The sequence below is a fragment of the Sorex fumeus genome, unplaced genomic scaffold (assembly GCF_029834395.1).
Source record: "Sorex fumeus unplaced genomic scaffold, SorFum_2.1 ptg000131l, whole genome shotgun sequence".
In the NCBI taxonomy this organism is placed as follows: domain Eukaryota; kingdom Metazoa; phylum Chordata; class Mammalia; order Eulipotyphla; family Soricidae; genus Sorex; species Sorex fumeus.
In genome coordinates, this window is record NW_026606188.1 from 29,916,241 (window position 1) to 29,940,136 (window position 23,896).

A 23,896-nucleotide genomic window follows, 5' to 3' on the forward strand; every position below is an offset into this window, starting at 1 on the left:
CCGCGGGCCCCGGGCCAGGTGGGCTGAGCCCGGCCGTGCTCGGCCCGGCGGTTCCGCGTCTGCGCGGCGCGAGCGGGGCCGCGGCGGGGCCGGCCGGGGAGGCGCCGGCGGCGCGGGAGCCAATGGGCGCGCGCGGGGGCGCGGGGCGGGCGGCGGCGGCGGGCCGGAGCGCACTGTCGGGGATGGAGGCCGAGCGCCGGGCATCGCGGTCGCGCGGCGCCGGGGACGCTCCCGGGGGCGGCGGCGGCGGCCCCTGGGCCGGTCGCCCCGGCGGGTCGCCGCCGCTGCAGGCGGAGGTGCTGGATTTGGACGAGGACGAGGAGGACCTGGAGGTGTTCAGCAAGGTGAGCGGCGCGTGCGGGAAAGTTCCGCGGCTGCTGGGGGAGTTGGTCGGAGCCCGGCGGGGGGCTGGGAGGAGCCCGGGGCGCCGCGACCCCGCGGAGCTGCCGCTCCCCGGTCCGCATTGAGCCCTTCCTCCCGGCCGGGCGTGCCGTGGAGTTTGCAAAGTTGGGATTTCCTCCCGCGTCTCCGATCCCCTCCCCGTCCCCGTTTCGCACCCGGCCAGCCCCCGCGACAGTGCCCGAGGCCCGGAGGCGGGTGGCCCCAGGACCGCTGCCCGGAGCGGCCAGCCCGGAGCTCGGGGACCGGGATTAGCCGAGACTGGGAAATGATTCTGGTGGTGACTCCGAGGCTGGGTGACAGGCGGGACGAGTCTCCCGGCCGTCCCCTCTTTAGGAGAAGCAGAGTCGTGTGCGCGCACCCAGCTTCTGCGTGCGCTGCTCAGCGTTCTCCCGAGGCGGTCCCCGCCAGCCACCCACTGCTTTCATTTTTCTCTTCTCCCCGGGGAAATGGAGCATCCAAAGTTCCTCTGCACTGGCGTTGTAGGAGGCGGGAAATGCACTCGGATTAATGGTGCACGTAGACGTGGTGCCTGAGACCGGCGGTTGGGATTTCTTAAAGGTTTTGTAGAAGAAAAATCCCTGCCTCTTCGGGGAAGTTTCACTCCAGTTTCTCACCTTGCTACTGTTAGAAGACTTGAGATATTAGTTGCTGAAAGGACTGTTGAACGTAAATGTTACCTTCAGGTGTTAGGTGAATCTCCATATGTAACTTCTGCGTTATTTCACTGGAACCAACCAAAGTTAGAACGTGATCAAGCAAACGGAGAGCCGAGAGATGTATATGAAAAATTCCCATTTTCCCCTTCTTTTCCCTTTTCCTCTATCCTTCCGTCTCGTCTCTTCCTTCCTCCCTCCTTAACTCCCTCCCTTTCCTGGCTTGGGGGTGGGGTGGCTGTTTGTGCCACACCCACAGTGCTCAGGCATACTCCTAGCTCTGTGCTCATTCCTGGAGGTACTTGGGACCCATACGGGGCGCCAGGGTTCTAATTGGGGTTGGCCTCCTGCAAGGAAGAACCGAATCCCCTGTATTATCGCTCTGGCCCACAATCCCCTCATTCTTAAAATGAGATGAAAAAGGGAGTGGGAACTGTTGTAATTCTAGATGTGCTCAGATCAGTTTGAGCCTCTTTCCAAAAGTTATTTGGTCTTTCCTAGAGTTTAACTTGGAAAACTGGATTTATTTTATATTCACTGGTAAAAAGTTAACACTGACTTTTTCTGTTATAGACAAATTTGATGTTTAGATGGAGAGCAACTGCCATTTCTTCACATTTCCTTCTACGCTATTAGTTTGTGAACGCAACATAGGGCTCTGCACAGGGAACCTTCCATTCTGGGGGCAGCTGGAGGGCGGGACAGGAGAAAGTTAGGAGTGGCAATTGTGAATCAGAATCATCTGAGATTGCTTTAAACTTGGCATTGGTTTCTGTTCTCCCAGATTCTAGAATTGCACTTTTAATGATTGTTAGAGGCGGGTCAAAGTTGAAGTTAAAGGACATTTAAAATTTATAGCACTTGGTTTGCTTCGGCTGCAGAGCATGCTGGAAGTTAACTGGGGACTGGAGATACTCAAGGTGGGATGGTAATGACAGGTTGTGGCCAGAGGCATTTTTCTACTTAAGCATTTTTGGTTAATTGCCTAAAGCTCTTTCAGAAGAAAGGAATCCAGATTTCCAGGACTCCAATCATTTGTTGAGATTTCTTTTTTCTCATTCTACATAAAAGTTCATTTTCCCATATCACTTTGTATGGGTAATTTTGTATTCTTTTTTAAAAGGGTAGACTTTAGTTCTTGGGTCTGCTGTTATGGTTGGTGTTGTGTAACTATCATTCTTCTTAGGAAGGTTAGAAAAGTGAGATGGCCTCTGTGGAAACTGGCCTCATTGATTAAGGTTGGTTAAAGTTGGCAAAGTGTACGTAAGACATTTTAAAATTATTTGTGTGTTTCTGAAATTTGAAATTTTCAACCATTAACAACAGTCAAGAGATAAGCAAATTCAGTGTCTTTTCCATTTAGTTTCTCTCTCCGCTGTTCTCTGTTGCTTCGTAGAACTCTACCCAGGCTGTCTGTCTAGCCTGGGATGGTATCAGCAGTTACTTCTATTTCCACGTTAGTCACCCTTTGGTATTTTAATATCTGCTGCTTTTATATTCCCTTAACATTTACACTTATGATCTTCCTTTTCTCTTTCCTCTGGATTATTTGTGGATTATTTCCTTCAGGGTAGGATCTTGGCTCACTATTAATCTATTATCCCTTCCATAATATAAGGCATGTTAAATATTTTTTATGTAAGATGCTATTTAATTATGCTGGGGCGGGGTGTGGGGGTGGGAGGGAAATGTGAATTTTAGTTCCTGCTACCACAATCTTGGAGTCCAGGTGGAAAATTTGGTGGGAACTCTAAATAGCAATATAAACTAAGAGAGAGGAGAAGTTAAACAAAATGCTGCTTCGAGTTCTCAAATATTTCAGTGAGGAAAAAATGATGTTAGATTTGAAGAGACCATAGGGACTACAGAGGATATTGGCTTACAAGAACAATTATGGATACTGGAAGTGGGCAGACATAGCCAGTGATTTGAAAAAGAAAAAAAGGATAAAAACACATCAGTAGCATGAGAATGGTGTTCAAATTGAGGGTTTCAGAAATTTTAATTTTAGAGGGGCTATTTTCACTGCATTTAGCGGTGAGTGTTCTTTTGGGAGAAATGTATTAAAATGCAATCAATGACCCTTTTCAGAAAAATTAAATACTGTGTCTAAGAAATACTAGTTGAAGCAGCATAGGTAAGTAGGTCACAGTGAAGCTGTAAGATGTTTATCAGGCACTTGGTAAATGATAGTTCTTATTTTTGGCCTTTGAAAAGTATTGAAAGAGAATATTTGAAAGGTGTTCAGGCCTGTGTAAAAGGTCAAGGGTCTGGGGTATGTGAAAGGTATTCAGGGTCTGGGGATGTGAAAGGTATTCAGGGTCTGGGGGTGTGAAAGATACTCAGGCTCAGGGTCTGGCTCAGAGTGACAAAGCCATGCCCCATGCACAGCCTCAGCTCTCCTTTGGTTTCCATCACTGTACGTGTACCCACAGACCTCTGGGTGTGATCTTTACCAAACCACGACATTCAGGAGCGTCAAGTAAAATCTTACAGCATCTCAGAAAGTCAGTGAATTTTCAGGTGCAATTATCTTCATTACCACTAGTCATTTTTGTGAACTTACAGAATGCAGATATGGTTATCTGCCATGAGAGATCAAGAAATATGCTTTTGAAAAATAACTGAGGAAAGGGAAATTCTGGAAAGAGAGGTCAGTGAGCTTGGTTTCATTCTCCATGTAAGCTACCAAAACTACAGAGCTATTTATAGATTCATGTTTATAGACGCTCCATAGAGAATCTAGATGATTAAACACTTACTTCTGGTTTTGAGTCACACTGGCAGTACCTGGGGACTGCTCTTAGCTCTGTGGTGCTGGGGAGGAATCACTTCCAGAAGTGCTCAGGGGAGCCATGTGGTGCCACGTACCAAACTTGGACCTCCCTCAGGCAAAGTATGTACTCTAGCTCTTTGAGCTCTTTGTGTCCCATGTTTATAAATTAATCAAAGAAAGAAAATATAATTTTAATGGTAAATCGTAACTATAATGAACATGTTTATTTAAATAAGACTTTTAAGAGAAATGCCCTCACACACACACACATACACACACAACGTTTTGTGTGTATGTGTGTGTGTGTGTGTGTGTGTGTGAGAAAGGTAAATTTTCACAGAAAAAAAGATTGTTGAGTCATCTAGCTCCTGGATCTCTGTCAGTCCAGAAATTCAGAGTTGCCATGGATGGACTCAGTTTTACTATTTAGTAATTCTTTTCATTTTAAAAACTATTCAGTAGTTCTCTCAGCTACTTAGAGAATCATTGGAAGCATGGGTATGAACTTTTCTCATTTGTTCTCTGTCCTGTTTTAGTTCTTACCGAATACCCACATTGGTGGTGGTCGTCATAGAAATCAATTTTCTGCAGCAATTGGTATGAAGAACTTCATGAAAGAACTGTTTAAAGAAATTGTATAAGAGTTCAAGGAGTCAGGGGCTGGAGTGATAGCACAGTGGGTAGGGAATTTGCCTTACACGCGGATGACCCGGGTTTGATGCCCAGCATCCCATATGATCCCCTGGGCACTGCCAGGAGTGATTCCTGAGTGCAGAGCCAAGAGGAACTCCTGAGCATTGCCAGGTGTGACCCAAAAAGCCAAAAAAAAAAAAAAGAGTTCAATGATTCAGTAACAAATGGTAGTAGCAAGGCACCTTTAGTAACACCTTTGCCGCCCTTGTGAGGGGAAGAGGAATGGGAAGAATGATGCTCGAATCCAAGGAGAGTTCAAGATGTGGGGAAGTGAGAAGTCAGCCACATTTACAGAGTAATGTAGCTAGAAATGTGCTGCTGCTGGCATTGAGGTGACGAAGCAAGGAATAGGTAGGGGACATTCACTGAGCTCCTTTCCCCCTGCTGTGGCTGCTACTGGGGTGAGCTATTAGGATATCATCCCTAGGGATCAGCTTCTAAGGGCACTGTAATAGGTGAGTAGGAAATAGGGAAATCGTTCATCATACAAATGTGTGGAGTGGATCTGTGGATAAAGACAGCGCATGACGCTCTCCCAACCCAGATAGACTTTCCCATCAGAAGGCAGGACCTCTGTCCCTCTTCTCGAATCAGCTGGGGGGTAGGGGCTGCTTTACGTGATGGTTGAGGTGATGTGATGTGGTTTCTAGGATTAAATCATAAAAAAAAAAGGGGATTCTGCTTTGTGTAGTGGGTCATGGTAAGAATTAGGAAGACCTGGGGTTGGAATGATACTATAGCAACTAGGGCATTTTCCCTGCACGCGGCCGACCCGGGTTTGATTTCCAGCATCCCATACGGTCCCCTGAGCACCGCCAGGAGTGATTCCTGAGTGTAGAGCCAGGAGGAACCCCTGATCATCGCCGGGTGTGACCCTCCTTCCCCCCCCCCCCAAAAAAAAAAAGAATTAGGAAGTCCTCTAAACTGTCAGAATGTCCAGATTAACATCAAGAGAAATGTCCGTGTTCACTGTCCCATCCAGCACTGGGTGGATGGATTGAGAGTAAAGAGATCTACACGATTTCCCTGCTACCTGAAAGTAAAATAGTCCTATTTGGGATGCTTTTGTAGTTTGCTTGTTGGGTCTGGGAATGTTAAGAATATTGCCTATATAAATTTATGGTAATCGTGTCAGCGTACATCATGGAACTTGAAAGATCATGCTTATCACAGGAATAGTCTATGTTCAGGATGTGGGAAGTGATTTCAGCCTTCAACATCAGGGCACCCCCGCCATCAAATTCCAGCAGTGAATCCTGTGTGTAATGGGTGGAGACAGAAGCATTTTCATCTAAGTGCTGTCTGAATTCTTGAAATAATAAGCTAGTATATATAATGAAACAAAAAAATAATAGAATTGTTTAATTAAAATAATAGAATTACTACTTAGTTTGGGGGACAATCATACACTGCAATAGAAAGTGTAACAATAGATGATATTGTAACAGTAGGTAATCCAGTATATGACATAATCGGCCTTTCGTATCTTTGTGTATCAGAATGCTGTGTTCAGTAGTAGATTATGAAAATTGATTGGGATAAATATAAAGTTCTAATGGAAGCTCTGTTAGTCACTGTAAATAAAACATAGCCAAGACACACACTTAGCAGGTCTGACTAGACTGTGGCTCTACAGCTGGCATTTGGAATCTGGTCTCCTCCATTTGTTAATTACTTTCTTGAGTTTTCTTGGGCCAGTCACTTAACCTCTCAATACTTTCCCTCCCTCCACCCCTCCCTCTCTCCTTCCCTTCCTTCCTCCCTCCCTTCCTTCCTCCCTCCCTCCCTCCCTCCCTTCCTTCCTATTTTGGAATCACACTTGGTACTTGGCTGTGTTCAGGGTTTACATCCTGGCGCTATGCTCAGGGGTCGTTGCTGGCAGGGCCTTGGGGAGATCATGTGTTGTTCCAGAGAATGAACCCAGGTCAGCCACGTTCAAGGCAAGTGACCTACCCATCGCGCTATCTCTCCAGCCCATGCCTCAAGTTTTTTCTGTAGAATGAGGTAAAAATATAAGTATGCAAATTGAATGACTTGTTGTGTGTCAGCCATGATGTCCTGGCCCTTGTAGATTCTCTTGAGCATTGGTCATATGTCCACAGCCCCCATGGCTCTGGTTGTCCAAAAACACTGATGAAGGACATGTTCTGTGTCTGCCTGTTTGATGTGACTGTCACTAGTGAGTTTTGAGCACTTAAAATGTGGCTTTGTTATCTGAGGAAGTGATTCTTAATTATACTTATTCAATTGACTTTGAAATATTAATAGCCCCCTGTGTCTATGAGTTTGAAAAGAATTAAAGGCCTACAGAATTCAGTATTTTGTTAATAGCTTGGGGTATGGTTACTTTTCAGCTATACTTGAATAAATTAATGGCTTTCTATCTTGATTGACTGAAATATATAAAGAACTACACTGTGTGTTTTATATATAGAGAGATAGATATTCATGTGTGTAGACAGTCCATAAATGAATGCGCATGTATTTATATGTTGTATATACGGAGAACAAGTATATAATTGTGTGTGTGTGTGTGTGTGTGTATGGCATATGTGTGCATTCTCTATTGTTAAACTCACTGAAAATAAAAATGCAGGATTATAAAAGGAGGTTCATATGTTCTATTGAATCCTGCCTTACTGGGTCTTTATTCTAATCCTACAAAACAAATAACAACCGAGGAACCAATAAATAAGGGAAAATTTGGGTATTTCTGTTTTTCTCACTAGAAGTTCTTTTTTCTACCATCATAGCCTTTTTATGTGTTAAGTATTTTATTTCTTCCAGAGTAGAGAGAGTGGATGAGTGAAATAGAGAAAAGATAAAAAAAAAATTAAGATCTTATAGTGAATATGATAAACAGTAGAATTAAAACAAGGAAACTTCAAAAGTTTGTAAGACTGTATGAGACCATTTTATGTAGCACATTTCTAGTGTTTTCAGTGACTGAAAGATCAGTATACACAAATAAGAAGACTTTGAATATAAACAAATAACATATTTTCCAGGTTATATGAATCACTGATTGTATTGTAATGTTAACTGTTCATGTACTTCTGAAATCCCATTTCATGATAGTATATTTCTCTCATCTCTGGATGGATGCCAGGGCACTGATTCTTTGAAATGCTGTGTTGATTTGGAGCCTAAGATGTAGTCAAGGTTTTGCAGAGAGAAGACTTGGGTCTCAACACTGTCTTCCATTCTCACAAGAAATGGACAGTATTGTCAGAACACTAATGCAGACATAGCAGTAGTCTTATAGTATGTTTGCCACTTTGAAGTGAAGGGGTTTTTCTGATGCTATGTTCTGCCAACCAACGCCTCTAAAGAAAGACTGAGGAAGAGTAGAAAGTAATTTAGGTTGGCAAACAATCCCCATAGAAAACCCAGCTAATTTTTTTAAGCAACTTTTGAATAAGGAGTCATTACTATCTAGGTGGGCTGGAGCGGTAGCACAACGGGTAGAGCATTTGCCTTTCATGCGGCTGACCAGGGTTCTATTCCTCCGTGCCTCTTGGAGAGCCCGGCAAGCAACCGAGAGTATTCCGCCTTCACGGCAGAGCCTGGCAAGCTCCCCATGGCATATTCGATATGCCAAAAACAGTAACAAGTCACACAATGGAGATGTTACTGATGCCCGCTTGAACAAATTGATGAACAATGAAAGGACAGTGCTATCTGCTACTAGCTAGGTATGCTAATTATTTGTTGATGGTGATGGGCAAAACTAGAGCCAGCATCAAAGGGTTAGAACGAAATTCTAGCTCCATTTATGGAAGCATATTTTATTGGAAGGCTCAAAAAAGAAAGGGATTACTCAGCAAATATGGATTCTGTATAAAAAAAATTCTCTAGCACAACGAGATGACCAATTGTCCCAGAGGAGAAGTCGGTACAACAGTTGAACTCTTTCTTCCCACTTGAAAGACATGGGATTTGAATTTAATGAATTTAACTGCAAGAGCAGTGAAAGTCTAAATTAAGTGGTCGATTTTATCAACTTAATTCCAAATCAAACTGTATTTCACCGTTCTTTATTTTATTTCTCTGTCACCCTTCTGATATTCTCAATTTAGTTTTTTTCACTGATGATGTGACGTTTTTGCAAGTATCTAGGATAGTGCATTTGCGTTCCTATTTCCCCCCAACCCCCTTTTACTCATTAGTCATTTCTACCACTATCTGAAAAGTTTACTGTGGCTTTAGTTTCTAGGCTCATTTTGAAATTATTGCCTTCTTCCCATCCCCACTGCTGGAATCAGAATACATATGAGTTTCTTCTGAAAACCATGGCGGTACTCTTATAAGGGCTTCAACTGAACTTCTGCTTCTCTTCTGTATGTGTGTTTGCTGCAGATGGATGCTTCAGAGTACATAGCCCTGACACGTGCACATTTTGCCTTCCATAGCTCTTGGTGATCAGATTGCATCCTGGTTCTTCTGCTTCCTCCTCTTTGCCGTACTACTCGAGTATGTTCCAGGAATCTGTTGCATCACTCATGAGCTTGTTGAAAATGCTGCATCAGATCCCACACCAGACTTCAAGAATTAGAATTTGCCTCTCTGCAGGATTCCCTAGTGATTGGTGTGCACTTTAGCAATTTGAAAAGCACTGGTTTAGGTTGGTCTGCTTGCCAGAATGTGAACTTACTCTTTCTTTTATTTCTTTGCTTCTGTGTAATTATAGTTGGGTTAACAAAACAAGTTTATTTTTTATTTTTATGGCTAAATATAAAGCTAAGCCTTCCCCAAGAGTATTATTTTCCAGCTAGAATTAATTTTCCTTCCCGTCTTCAACATAATATTGTTGTTTTTTGTCTGTTTTCAGTTTATTAAAATTTTTTTTTTTTACAGATCCATGGGTGATCTTTGGGCTTTCCACATTTAAGGAACGTGCTCTACCCAATGGACACAGCCACAGTTCAAAATAATACTGTTTTTGTTCTCATAATACTTCATGCTTTGGGGCTTCTAATTACTTACTTCTCTTTAAAATCTTGCCTTTCAATATCCAATAAGTTAAATTCATTGAAGTCAGGAGATTAGGAACTCTAAATATTTAGAAGATAAACACACTAAATCACATGGTCTGTGATTTTCTATGTTAGACCCAATTATTACACTAATTTGCCAATGATCTATTTTTGGTAAACTCGGTTTGTATTTTCCTGGTATGTACTATATAAACCAAATAGATAACCAAGTCAAATAGAATTAAAACAATTTGGCTTTCGTCAGTGGTGAGTAAATGTTATTTCTGGGAGACACAGAAGAATGTCGAGCACCAGTCCTGGACAAGATTTTCTATTTAGATTGTAATAGAAAAAATAAACACAAAGCATAAAGAAAACCCTGGGGAATCATTGGGGACCTTCATTTACTTAGTAAAATAAATCCTTTTAAGCTAGTAGCATCTGGCTCAATCCAGGGGATTGGCCACCAGTAGTGGAAACCAACTGTGTCAGGAAAGGAATGCAATTGTGAATCCTAGGTAGTTTCCTTTTGTGTCATGCAGTGTACATGCAGAAATAAACCGTCACAAGCTGAAACGGGAGCCAGTAGCCAGTATTATCTTTGGAAAGAGGATTGATTTGTTATTATACAGCTATGTTAAAAATAAAAGTTTTGAATCTGTGGGAAAGAAGAGTATAGTACTTTTATTCAACCAACAGTGTTTATTGATCAGTGTCAGTAGAGAAAATCATTAGAGATTTTTTTGGAAAATGATGAAGTTATATGTGACTGCATATTTTAACTTAATAGATTTTAAGTGTATATTTATTCTATGGAACTTTAAAGATGGCTTTTTATTTTTTCATTCTTGAGCTTCTGAGAAGATGCTGTAGTAAAATGCTTGATGCTGGCTACAGCTTAATGAGACTATTGTGTGCAAAAAGAAACAGTGAATCAGTAATTATACTGTTGAATCATTCAAAATGAATTTTATTTATGTATTATTTACTTACTGTATTTTCTGAAGAGTAAAAGTTAACCATTGTTTTTCATTTAAAAAATACTCCATAGTGTTGGGAGGATCTTCCCAGGATGGGAGAAGCATGCTGAAAGTAGACTATAGACCAAACATGATTGTCACCCATTGCCTCTTTTGCAAACCACAACACCCAATAAGAGAGAGAGAACAAAAGGGAATGCCCTGACACAGAAGCAGGGTGGGATGGGGGTGGGATGAGGGGTGGGAGCGATACTGGGATCCGTGGTGGTGGGAAGTGGGCACTGGTGGAGGGATGGGTATTTGATCATTGTATAATTGAAACCCTAGCACAAAAATTGGTAAGTCTACAGCTGTACCTCATGATGTCTCACTAATAAAAATTAAAAAAAAATTTAAAAAAATACTCCATAAAGTAGGGTGCTTTCCTTACACATGCCTGAACTGGATTCGACCCCCTACAAACTTTATAGCCCCTGAGTCTCACCAGAAGTGATCCCTGAGCACAGAGCCTTGAGTACCACCGGGTGTGACCCAAAAATATAAAAATAAAAAAATTTAAGTTTTCCTAATTGGTAAGTGAAAAGTTGCATGATTGAAAGATTTCACCAGTTTTATTTGGAATATTTGATTAACTTTGATACTTTAACTCTCTATCAATCATGCCAAATAATATGGTGTTATGTGTAGTTATAATTAGGTATATATACAATCAAAATATTAAATATTAATAAAATTAATAAGCACTTAAAACAAAGCAGGTTTAAATAATGACCTTAAGCTGAAAAATTATTTTATTATTTTTGACTTTGAGAATACTTTGATATACTACTCACTGTTCTTCTCTTCTGCTTTTAAATTTTGAGATTTAATTTACATGTAATAAAATTTACTTTGAATGAAAAATGTTTTTAGTAAATTTGCTGAGTTGTACAACCATCACTTAAATGCATTTTAAAACATTCGCATCTCCTCCTAAAAATCCATTATGTCATTTATAATTGATCTCCCTTTTACTTCCAGCCATAGGAAACCGCTAGTTTGCTTTTTTTTTTTTGTCTCTGTAGACATTTCTTTTCAGGACATTTATGTAAATGGAATCATCAGAATGTAATTCAAAAAATAGTCTTGTGTCTAATTATTACAACCAAAATCAAATCATTAACTATTAGTATAGAAAAATTTAAAATCTGAAAAAATAAAACTTTAATTTTTTTAAAGTTAACTCTGAGAAAGTTGTGTGTGCTTGTGTATGCACACACTTAGTCCAGTTGCACGTTGCGGGCTATTTTTGTTAGCTTTTCACTGTAGTGTAAAAACAACCTCAAGATCTTACCTACAGTAAAGATTTCTTTTTCATGTGTGTTTCACCTGTGGCTGAACTGAGAGTCTGTCTGGTTTAGATTTTGATTGTGGTTCCCATGACTTCTTTCTTCATTTGAGGAGCAAAACTGAAGGCGTGGTTCGTACTTGGAACACGCTCCCTATATTCCTGTGGCAGAGGAAATGGAACAAAATCACAGAGACACTGGCGGACAGACATCACTGTCCAAAGTAGTCACCAAGTCAAACCATGGTGGGTGGGGGAACAGTTTTCCATCCATCCATAAGAAGGCACTGAATGTGTTGGCAGTTGCCTTGTAGGCATAATCCTCCCATATTTAGGCATGGTGTCATTGAAACAACCATCACCCACTATGGTTTTGTGGCAGTTATAGGCAAATGGCATGTTTCACCTTTCTGCGTAAGGAGAGCCTTTTTATTATTATTATTATTATTTTAATATTTGGGCCATACCTGATGTTCCTGCATGCTGAGCAGCATTTGCTGAGTGGGTTGAGTTCTCTCTCCCCCACCAGGAAAGAAAGAATATGAGAATAAAAGAGGAGAACGTTTTACTAGGTAAAACATTGCCTGAGCATAATTGAGATAAATGGAAAGGCATTAGTCATGACTAATAATCTCCAGTTGGCTAATGCTTATAAATTTTTTGGTCTATGTAAAATCTTATCTAAGCAACAAAGACCTTGCTTTTTAGTTTGCAAGCTTCATTTATCATGGAGTTATCCCTTCCCTTTTTTGCAAGACTTGTAAAATAAAAATGAGAGCATTTGCAGTTCTGATACATTATGTGTTAACATGAGCTTTATTGAGCTGGAGCGATAATACACAGGGTAAGACTTGGAACACTGGTTTGAATCGTAGCACCCCACGTGATCCTTGAGCACATTCAGGAGTAACCCCTGAGCATTGCTGGGTATGGCCCCCAAATAAAAGAAACCAACTAACACAATAATGATCTTTGTTGGTTCTACCTTTGTTAAAGCCTGTTACTCATTTCCTTTCTAATACTTTCCTCCTTTAGGATAGCTCGTTTCCTCGACTAACATGGTTTTCCTTCTGTTTTTCGTGGCTGCCTCTTTTAACTTTACCTCCTTATTAGGCTTCTCTGAGGGTCCTGTCAAAAGCATTCCTCTTCCGTTTGCTTTTTTTCCTTATCCTAGCAACCCATTTTACATTCTTTGGAATTTACCCCTTTATCTTCCCATTTTTCACTTAGGCATCATGATTTACAATGATGTTAATAATAAAATTTCAGTATAGTTTCTGTAGTCAACACTTTTTCATACCTGGATTTATCTGATTTGTTTCTATATTATTTAATTATTATTTACTACACTCCCCTCAAAGTATACGTTTTGTGAGAGCAGGAGTCACAAGTTTTTGCCACTGTTGTAACCGTAGTCCAGTTCCTGACACAAGGTTAACATTCAGTGAATGTTGATTAAATGAGATAAAACTGCTACACTGGATGCTTGAGGTATGTATGTGGGGATGGTGATGGCAGTGATAGTTACATCTTGCTCGAGCGGGCCCAGTAACGTCTCCATTGGAGACTTTGTTGTTACTGTGTCTGGCATATCGAATACTCTCGGTAGCTTGCCGGGCTCTCTGAGAGGGGCGGAGGAATCGAACTCGGGGCGGCCATGTTGGCCGCTTGTAAGGCGAACGCCCTACCCGCTGTGCTATCACTCCAGCCTAACTCTGCCAATTAGGAGAGAAGTAATCTGGGGAGAGTTATTATCATGCCTATATCACATATTTATTTCTTTGTAAAATAGGAATGATGGTAATTGTCCTTATTTCCATTCAGTTTATTGAGATTAAGTACAATAATGTAAGTGCTAAGGCACAGTTTCTGTCACTGAGAAAATTCTCAGTATTTGTCTTTATGATACAGAAAATTGTATCTTTATCTTACATAGGCATCTGCTCTGCATTTGCAATGAGATTTTTCAGGAATTGCAAAAAAATATGTTTCTTCCCATGGTAATATATTGATTAGGACTTCTTAAACTTTTTCAATTTGTGAGTCCTTTTTGCATGAGAATTTTTTTACAGGATGGGTTTATAAGCACATAAAATAGGCATGCAAATCAAACAGTTGTAATAATAAATAATTAAAAATTATATAAAAAATTTAAGATTTTTTTTGTGACCCCCACGTTAATAATTTACAATGGTGATAATAATAAAATTTCAGTATAGTGTCTATAGTCAACACTTATTCATACCTGGACTTATCTTATTTGTTTATATATAAATTAGTATTTACTACACTCCCCTCAAAGTATATGTTTTGTGAGAGCAGGAACCACAAGTCTAACGTTAAGTTACCACCACCCCTTATGAGGTTGTCACCCTTAGTTTAAGTAGCGAGGGTCTCAATGGGACTCTATGGAGCCTCTGAAATTGCAAGTCTGGAAAGTACGGGAACAGTTCTGTGGACTTAGAGAAGGCACCGTAGAAATAAAATTTAGGAGGTAGGATACTTTTAATGTAATTATGACTGGGATGTGGCGATATCTCAAAGGATGGGAACACATGCCTGGCGTGGGAAAGCTTCAGGGCCCATTCGTAACATGGCACAGCCGTCTACGCACCACCAGGGCGGACCTGACCAGGACTGGGCTAAGTATCTCCAGAAGTAGCCTTGACCTCCCTCCAAAAGAATAAAATAATGAAAATACACATTTTCACCCCCATAACTATTGAGATGTTGTCAGCATTCTGATACTGGACCAGGGCTATATATAGCTCAGTGGTGGAACATGTGCCCTGTATGTGTGAGGCCCTGAGTTAGATCCCCAGTAACACCCAGGGGAATAAAAAAATAAATAAATAAAATTCTCGTATTGTTTTAAGTTGTGTCTTATTTGTATAGTTTTTCCTCTGAGTCATTACACATAGTGCTTGTAAGACCTGCACAGCAGAGCCTGGCAAGCTCCCCGTGGTGTATTCAATACCAAAAACAATAACAATAACAGGTCTCATTCCCCTGACCCTGAAGGAGCCTCCAGTGTGGCAGCATTGGGAAAGACGAGTAAGGAGAGGCTGCTAAAACCTCAGAGCTGATATGAATGGAGACGTTACTGGTGCCCGCTGGAGCAAATTGATGAACAACGGGATGACAGTGATGCAGTGATACTTGAAAGACCTAGGGTATAAGAATCTGCATGACCTAGGGTAGAAGTCCTAGGGTATAAGAATACTCTTGGCACTGATGTTTTAGTTGTCTAAGTAGTTTCTTGATGTGTAATAAGCATATATTAAGACTCTTCAGAAATGTTCTGTTGGTTTACTGGTGTGGCCAGATATCAAGAAAGGGTCATCCCATTCCACACATCCCCCCACCCCAGGGTCTTGAAAGACAGAGCTTTGTATTAGGGAAGTAGTTTTAATGTGCTCCAGGCCAAATCTGTTTTAGTCCACTCTTACCAAGCAAGTAATTTGTACTCCTTAGCAGCCTTTTTTTTTTTTTTTATTAACTCCATAAGTTGGGTTTGCAGCATTTTCTGACTGTGGAACATAGATTTCACCTCTTCATTGTTCTGGTGAAAGTAATGACTTTTCGTGGTTTATGTTTCCAGGTAGGCATCATTGAGTTGTTCACATATGTAGCCAGTATCCCAAACTTATTTTAAGGAGATTTTATTTTTAGTGGACTTAAATTTTATTGAACACTGTAGACATGCAGCAGCATGACAGCGCTGAGGCATATTATGTTGGCACGAGTCTGGGAACCAAATCTTGTTGGCCTTGTTTTTGTAAATCACTTTGTTGGTGTCAGCCACAGACATTCATTTATGTGTTTTCACCAGCTGCTTTCATACTGCAGTGTCCTGGGTGAGTAACAGTGACAGAAACTAGATTACCCATAAATCCGAAATTTATACTGTGATGCTTTATGGGAAAAGTTTTCAGATTCCTGCTAATAGAGTAATACAGTTTACTCTGTGTATCCACCATCAACATAGCACTGTAGCACTGTATCACTGTCATCCAGTTGTTCATCGATTTACTCGAGTGGGCACCAGTAACGTTTCCATTATGAGACTTGTTACTGTTTTTGGCATGTTGAATACACCACGGGGAGCTTTCCAGGCTCTGCTGTGTGGGTGGGATATTCTCCGTAGCTTGCCGGGCTCTCCTAGTGGGATGGAGGAATCGAACCCAGGTTGACCATGTGCAAGGCAAATGCCCTACCCACTGTGCTATTGCTCCAGCCCATCGTCACCACTCAACATAAGAAATAAAATTTTGACATTCCCTATCATTCCCTCCCCAAGTGTCTTTCTTCCATAAAATAAATGAATAACAAGAATTTTGTTTTATCACTTGTTTTTCATTAAGTATTTTTTCTATATAAGTGTCTTGAGTTGTAATATAGTTTTAGAAATTTGAAATATTTGGCTGATGTGTGTTTTAGGACTTTTAAAAGTGTCCAGTGGGAATTCTAATTTTTTTCACTCCAAACATTCAACTTTTAGATTTATCATGTTATTGTTGATTTTCATAGCTATATAATATATAGCATTTATATATATATACATGTACATGTCACAGTTTTTCTGTTCTCTTTCTAAATTTTTAATTCTTCCTGACAGTCTGCCTTGAATATACTAGTACCTCTTCAGGTTTTGTACATCTTGTAGCTTTATGTTAACCATAGAAATTCCATTATACTTTGGATTTCTACTTAATTTCATGAGAAATTCAAAAAATAAATTCAGTGACAGTTCCCAAGGATCAACATCATATTTTGATGTTAAGTAATTGACAATTAGGTCAAATTCTACTTCCTCTACTTGCTAGCAGTTTGAACAAATGCTATTTTTTCATCTAAATATAAGCAGTAAAGAGTACCTACTCATTGGTATTGCTGTTTGGTTAAAAAATGGGGGGGGGGGTCTGGGGGAAGAGGGGAAACAACACAGATTTTACAGTGTGTAAGATTCACATAATATGATTTGTCTTCAAGTAGCGAATGTATACATTATATTAATCTTTTTATTCTTATTTTATGCCTTTGGATCCTATCCATGGGGACATATGATATTGAGGGGAGAAAAAGGATTCTCAGAAAAGGAAAGTGACTTGACCAAGTTCACACTAATACCTTATTTTTTTAGCATGAATTGAGTTCATTCAGTTCATTCTCTGACTGCAGATACCTTTTTTTTTTTCTTTTTGGGTCATATCTGGCGATGCTCAGGGGTTACTCCTGGCTCTGTACTCAGGAATCATTCCTGGCGGTGCTCAGGGGACCATATGGGATGATGGGAATTGAAACCGGGTTGGCTGCATGCAAGATAAACGCCCTACCCACTGTGCTATCCTCCAGCCTCACTTTTTTTTTTTAATATGGCACTTGTGTTTTTTGTTTGTTTGTTTTGTCTTGTTCTTTAACCAGGGGAGAAAATTATGTCAAAGTATGTGAAAAGCTTGTATGACCTGTATAAAGCACAAAACCTAAAGAAGTTCAGAAGTTCATTTAAAACAATGCTGTTAGAAAATAGAAACCTAGAAATAGAAAAGTGGATAAATAAATTATGGCATACCAGGGTGTACATACTACGTAGTCCTAGAAATTATATCAAATAGGATTAGCGTGTTGAATTCTCATTTATAGAATCTGACACAGGCTGGCTTTTTCCCCAATCACAATTTCAACAGTGTTCCATCGAAGGCCTATCTAATTCTTTATTATTATTATAAGCAGGCAGATTGAGAGAAGTTGTAAACCAAAACACAGCTGGTGAGTCTAAATTTAGGTCCATCAAGATGAGTGTCCCTCATAACAACATGGTTTCTCAAACTCTTTCCACTTTCAGTTGCTTTTTTACCAGATGTCTCTTGGTGAGCGTGTTTCTTGTGCATCAGCAATTTTATTTGCATGGCCTTTTCATGCCAGTTTTCTGATTTATCACACTCTTCACACTGATTCCCCCTCTCCCCCACTTGTAAAAAAGAAAATAGCTGTTTGTGCACAGATGGTGGATACGATTTAGTATTATCAGAGTAATTCATGTTATATTTATGACATGTTCCTGAGTAGCATTTTAGTGAGTGAAATTAAGAAAGGAAATGCTTGCAGAGGTCACATTTTACCTTTTAACTTTTTCTCCTGGGGTTTTTCTCTTCGGTATTCATATACTCTTGTTTGGTTTAAATTTTACTATCAATCCTTTATTTCAGTAATGAAATTTTGGAGTCTGGTAACCTGTCCTCTGGTAGCTTTAAAGGAAGGAGTGTAAGTTAAGATAGATATGGATGGATTTTTGAAGTCACACCTGGCAGTGCTTAGGGCTTATTCCTGGCTTTGCGCTCAGGGACAACCTCTGGTGGTGTCAGGGGACTGTATACAGTAGTAGGGGATTGAATAAATGTCAGCCACATCTTAGGCAAGCTCCTCAAACTCCTGAATATGTAACCAGCTCAAGTAAAAAATATTTCTTAGAAATTATTAGTTGGTTTCTGTGTATTAACTAGCAAAAAAATGAATGGAATGGAACTAGCACGAATGGAATATTTTAAACATAAATCTACCGTAGCTTTCCTCCTTATATTTTTATTGTGCACCACTCCCTGGAAATGCCCTGGGTTTGTTAGAGCTGCCATAACAAAGTGCCAGAGAGTAGGTATTTGAAAGAGAATGTATCATCTCACATTTCTAGAAGCTACAAGGCTGAAAAGCAGGATGGCAGCTGGGTTGGTTCCTTCTGCCCGCTTTAGGGAGGCACCTGTTTTAGGTCTCTCAGTTTGGATTGTAATCACTGGCTTCTCCTGGTTTTTCTTTACATTGCATCTATTTTACATGTGTCTCTTTATGTTTTTGAACATGTCTCTGTGTCCAAATTTCTTTTCTTTTTTTTTTCCATAATGACTAATCATGTTGCGTGTGGGCCCAGTTCAATGCCGTCATTGTAATTTGATTGTTTCTAAGAACCTATCTTCACCTAAAACCCTATACTGAATTCCTGAGCCATAGGAACTTTTGGAGAATGCAGTCCCACCCACCAGAAATCCTAACAATAAAGTAACAATAAAGTAACAGCAAGAAAATCATACATTGAATTTGTAAGCACTGTCAGTCAATTCCAACATCATTCTAAATATTTCTCAGTGCTCATTTCTATAAGGTTACCTATTTCTCTTAATGATTGTGTTGGTGTGTAGAAAGGATGAAATACAGTGATTTTCCTGCAACAATTTGGCTTGCCCTTCTTTTACACAAATTCAAGTCATGAGATACTCTGTGTGTGTGTGTGTTCACTGTGATAGCATTACAAAAGGAACTGTGATTTCTAGATATTTATGACACAGATAATTACTCTTCTGCTTTATCTCTTAAAGAGAAATTTGAAAAGATGTATTTTCATGACCTAAGTGATCATAACATATTCTAATCATAATAAATGAATACATAAAGGAGAGTAGAAGAGAGAAAGGACTCTAGGGAGAACTAACAAGAGAAGGGTGCAGGATTATTGTGGAGGAGAAACATTGTTTAGAAAGAACACATTTCAATGAGCCACTCCTTCAGAAAAGTGCTGGTCACAAAAGGTTAAATGCAGTTCTTTTTGGTTAATTGCTCCTTTGGATGCTTTCAAGCATTTATTTTCTCCAGTTACTTATGGCCAAATGTAAATCTTTTAAAGTATTGTCAGTATATTTTTCTCTCCCTTTTTGAAGCGTGTGTAAAACACTTTGCCTAGTCAGTTTTATTGAGGTTTTAAGAATGTTTTTGAGTGATTCATAGTAATTTAAATCCTTCTCTGAAATCTTGGTTGTTGCTAAATTTCAGCCTGTAATTTTCTTCCTTGCTACATATTAAAGCATATTTTTATGACACCACGTGGCACTCTTTGGAATTGTGAGCTTTGAAAATTCATGCAGATCTTTCCCACTCTACGAAAGGATGCATTTAAAGCAGAAGAAATAGAATGCTAAATTATGTAGTAGGTAAAAGAAGTGGATTGTGTTGAGGTTGACTACAAAGTTGCCAGAACACAGAGTTGTATCTGATGTCTATGAAATTTAACGTGCATTTGCCAATCAGAGTTTGTCAGCTTAAAAAAAAATCTACTGCATTTATCAAGCTTATTGGGAGAGACTTTTGTGCATAGTAATTACATATTTATTGAGCACCTCAACTGCTTAGTATTCAAAATTATTTGCATCTGTTAATTTATTTTGAAAAGTTTATTTTCATGTGATTCCAGTCATATTGTAAATGCTTGTATTTATGTAATTTAAATGAGTAAAGTGAAAAAGACCTTAAATGTAATTTTAAGGGCTTTTGTCAAATTGCTTTAGTCTCTAGCTTCTTAAACTGTTGGTCATGAGAGAGGGAGTGACCAAAGGATCAAGGCCTCCACAGAACAGAAGTCGATTTGGCCCCCAGCACCCTGTATGGTCCTGAATCCTGCAAATGATGTAGGACGCCCCCCCGCCGCCCCCCCCCCCCCCCCCACACACACACACACACATGCACACATCACCATCATGGCAATGAAATTTCTGGGAAAGTTGTGAAGCCACCATTTCTAATTCTGACCCACCTTGTGGATACAGAAAGACAGACCTGATAAGACCCTGAGTGGACCCATCCCTACTTAAAGGGCCTGAAGGAAATTCCTGGAGAACCCTCAGTCCCTTGCTTTAATCTGATAAACCCTCAGCTAGCCCAGACCAGAGGAGGCTGGATCCACTCTCCCAGACACATCCAGCATGAGTGAAGGTCAAGAAAAGGAGTTTCAAAGAAAACCACTCCCCACTCTACCTTCTTGGCAACCACCCTAGCATATGGACTCTTCCCTAGCCAGAAAGCCCCACTGGGGGAGGATTGGAAAAACCCTAGAAGCCACCTTGAACAAAGGCTGGGTGCACATGTGCTGCTTGTGCCCACATGCCGGGGATTTGTGTCACCCGCATCTCCCCCCTTGAGATGTGGACTTTCATGCTTTCATATCTAATGCTGGGGGTGTGTATAGAGGCTCTCGCCACCTTTGGAGAAGCCCACGTTCTCTCTTGAGTGCTTATTCTCTCTCACTTTCTCTTCATTCTTCCTAAAAAACTCTGCATAAAATCTCTTTTTACTTCTCTGCTTGTCTACTCCTGAAAATTTTTTTTTGTGGTAACCTTGGGTGGCAAAGGTGGATTGGAAGAAAGTGAGCCTCGCTCTCCTCCCCGCCTCACAGAAGCCACCCGTGGCTGTCCACCAACTTCACTAGGAATGATCCCTGGGCAGAGCCAAGTCTAAGCTCTGAGTACTGCTGTACTCAGTATCTCGAGTATCTCCCCCCCCCCCCCCCCAGCCAAAAAAGAACCTGTGTAGGTCATGATCCCATTTAGTATTACATCATTACTATGGGTGTTGTAAAAATGTTTTAAAATAAATGTATATTTACTGCAAGTAAAGGGCTGGAGCGATAGCACAGTAGTAGAGCGTTTGCCTTACAAGCGGCCAGCATGGCCGACCTTAGTTCGATTCCTTTGCCCCTCTCGAAGAGCCTGGCAAGCTACCGAGAGTATCTCGCCTGCACAGCAGAGCCTAGCAAGCTCCCCATGACATATTCGATATGCCAAACACAGTATCAACAAGTCTCATGATGGAGACGTTACTGGGCCCGCTTGAGCAAATCGATGATCAACGGGAGGGCCGTGACTTATCTACTGCAAGTAAATAACCTTCCACTTTAGTTTTTGGTATGTGTATTTCAGGCTACCCCTACCTATGTCCAGCTCTGTTGTGAGGCATTGTTCTGGTGGTGCTTGAAGTTTTGGAGATTGAACCTGGGTCTTCAGTGTGCAAAGCCTGTACTCAAGCCAATTGTCTTTTCTGGTGCTTCATACCTATTATATATATATCACTGTAGCACTGTAGCCCTGTCCTCCCGTTGTTCATCCATTTGCTAGAGGGGGCACCAGTGACATCTCCATTGTGAGACTTGTTACTGTTTTTGGCATATCAGATACGTCACGGGTAGCTTGCCAGGCTCTGCCGTGCGGGCGGGATACTCTCCTTGGCTTGCCGGGCTCTCTGAGAGGAGTGGAGGAATCGAACCCAGGTGGGCCTTGTACAGGGCAAACGCCCTGGCCACTGTGCTTTATTTAGCCCACCTATTATACATATATATATGTATATGTATATATACACATCACTGTATCTCTGTCATCCATTGTTCATCGATTTACTCAAGCGGGTGTTAGTAACGTCTCCATTCGTCCCAGCCCTGAGATTTTAGCAGCCTTTCCTTGTCTTTCCCAATGCTGCTGTATTGGAGGCTCTTTCAGTGTCACAGGAATGAGGCCTGTTATTGTTATTGTTACTGTTATTGTTACTGTTTTTGGCATATCGAATATGCCATGGGTAGCTTGCCAGGCTCTGCTGTGCAGGTGGGATACTCTCTGTGGCTTGCCAGGCTCTCTGAGAGGTATATATGTATATGTATATGTATATACACACATCACTGTATCACTATATAATTTCCCTCGGACAGTAGTTATCAATTTATTGAGGGAAATATATATATTTGGGGGGGGGGGTGGGAGCACACCCAGTGGTCTTAGCTTACTCTTAGCCTTGTGTTCAGGGATCACTCCTTATGGGGCTCAAGGGGCCGTATGTGGTGTCAGGGACCAAACTTGGCCTAGTAGCATGCAAGATGAAAGCCTTCACCCTCATATTGCTTTGGCCCTCTTAATACTTATAACCAGGGTCAAATAAAAACTGCTCATGTGAAAAGTTGTGAGTGGAAAGAAGATTACAAAGCCCTGCTCTGGAATGCTCTTCTGACTTCTTATAATAGATTTTACTCTTTACAGTGTTGACTAGAATTTTAATATTTTTTTCCTCAAATAACGTAGTTCTTTTAGAATATTTGGAAATGCAAAAAATCACATAGTATACTGTTAAGTTCAGCAGCAGTTCTAACATCTAGAATAATGTCTGATAAGATTTTTTTTTCTGCAGGGCAAGATGTAGTACAGTGAAGATATGGAACCAGTATAATGTGTTTGCCTTTTATGCGGCTTAGCCTGACTTGATTCTCATACCTATATATAAGTCCATGAATATCAGGAGTGATACATGAACACAGAAAGCCCTTTGCACAGCTGGGTGGGTATGTCTTGGGGGGCTAGTACAGGGGCTGGGCTGGGCTGGAGCAATTGCACAGTGGGTAGGGAATTTGCCTGCAGTGGAACTAATGTAGGCAGGTAGACAGGGAAGGCCCCCTCCCAAAGCAATGACAAAAGCCAGCCCTGCAGAAAATAGGAAAACAGGAACTAAGGCTTGGTAAGACCCTGGCTCCAGCAACAGACCCAAAGAAGCTCTAGGAACAAAAGGCCAGGAAAGGAATTTCAAAGAAGACCATCACCACTCCCATCCTCCCTGGTAACCTCCTTAGCAACAGACATTTACCTGGGAAGAAGCCCCACGTGGGGGCAGGTTGGAGAAACCCTATAAAGGCCACCTTGAACAAAGGAAGGGCGCGCATATGCTGCCTGAGCCCATGTGTGCTTATGCCCACGTGGCTGAGCACACGTGGTGTCCAAGCACATGTGTCACCCGCATCTCCCCTCTTGGGATGTGTACTTTCATGCTTTCGTGTCTAACTTTACTCTCTCTCTCTCTCTCTCTCTCTCTCTCTCTCTCTCTTTCTCCCCCCGTCCACACCTTAAAAATCCTCCAAATAAAATCTATTTACTTCACTGCTTGTCTGCTCCTGAAATTCCTTTCTGTGAGGCGCGACAAGAATCCAGTAACCCTGGGTCCCGGGTGGCAGAGGTGGTTGGGGAGAAAGTGACCGTCTTTCTCCTCCCTGCTTCACATAAGTCACCTGTGGGGCCCACTGACATCAGAACTGGCTGACCCAGGTTCAATCCTCCGCCTCTCTCAGAGAGCCCGGCAAGATACAAAGTATTTCGCCCCCATGGCAAAGCCTGGCAAGCTACCTGTGACGTATCCAATATCAAACACAGTAACAAGTCTCACAATGGAGACGTTACTGGGCCCCACTCGAGCAAATCGATGAACAACAGTGCTACAGTACAGGACTTAATCCAGGATTA

At 41.1% G+C, this 23,896-nt stretch overlaps 1 protein-coding gene across 2 annotated transcripts in view; it reads left to right on the top strand.

The window, feature by feature from the left end:
* The first annotated feature begins 213 nt into the window (after window positions 1-213).
* Window positions 214-23,896, top strand: part of SNX7 (sorting nexin 7) — a 106,390-nt gene continuing 82,707 nt past the window's right edge. Inside the window, exon 1 of one of the 2 annotated variants that reach the window (XM_056139146.1) lies at window positions 214-344. The gene's annotated coding sequence lies outside the window, so the exon portion shown is untranslated. The remainder of the gene's footprint in view (window positions 345-23,896) is intronic. The other variant, XM_056139147.1, reaches the window with a different exon arrangement.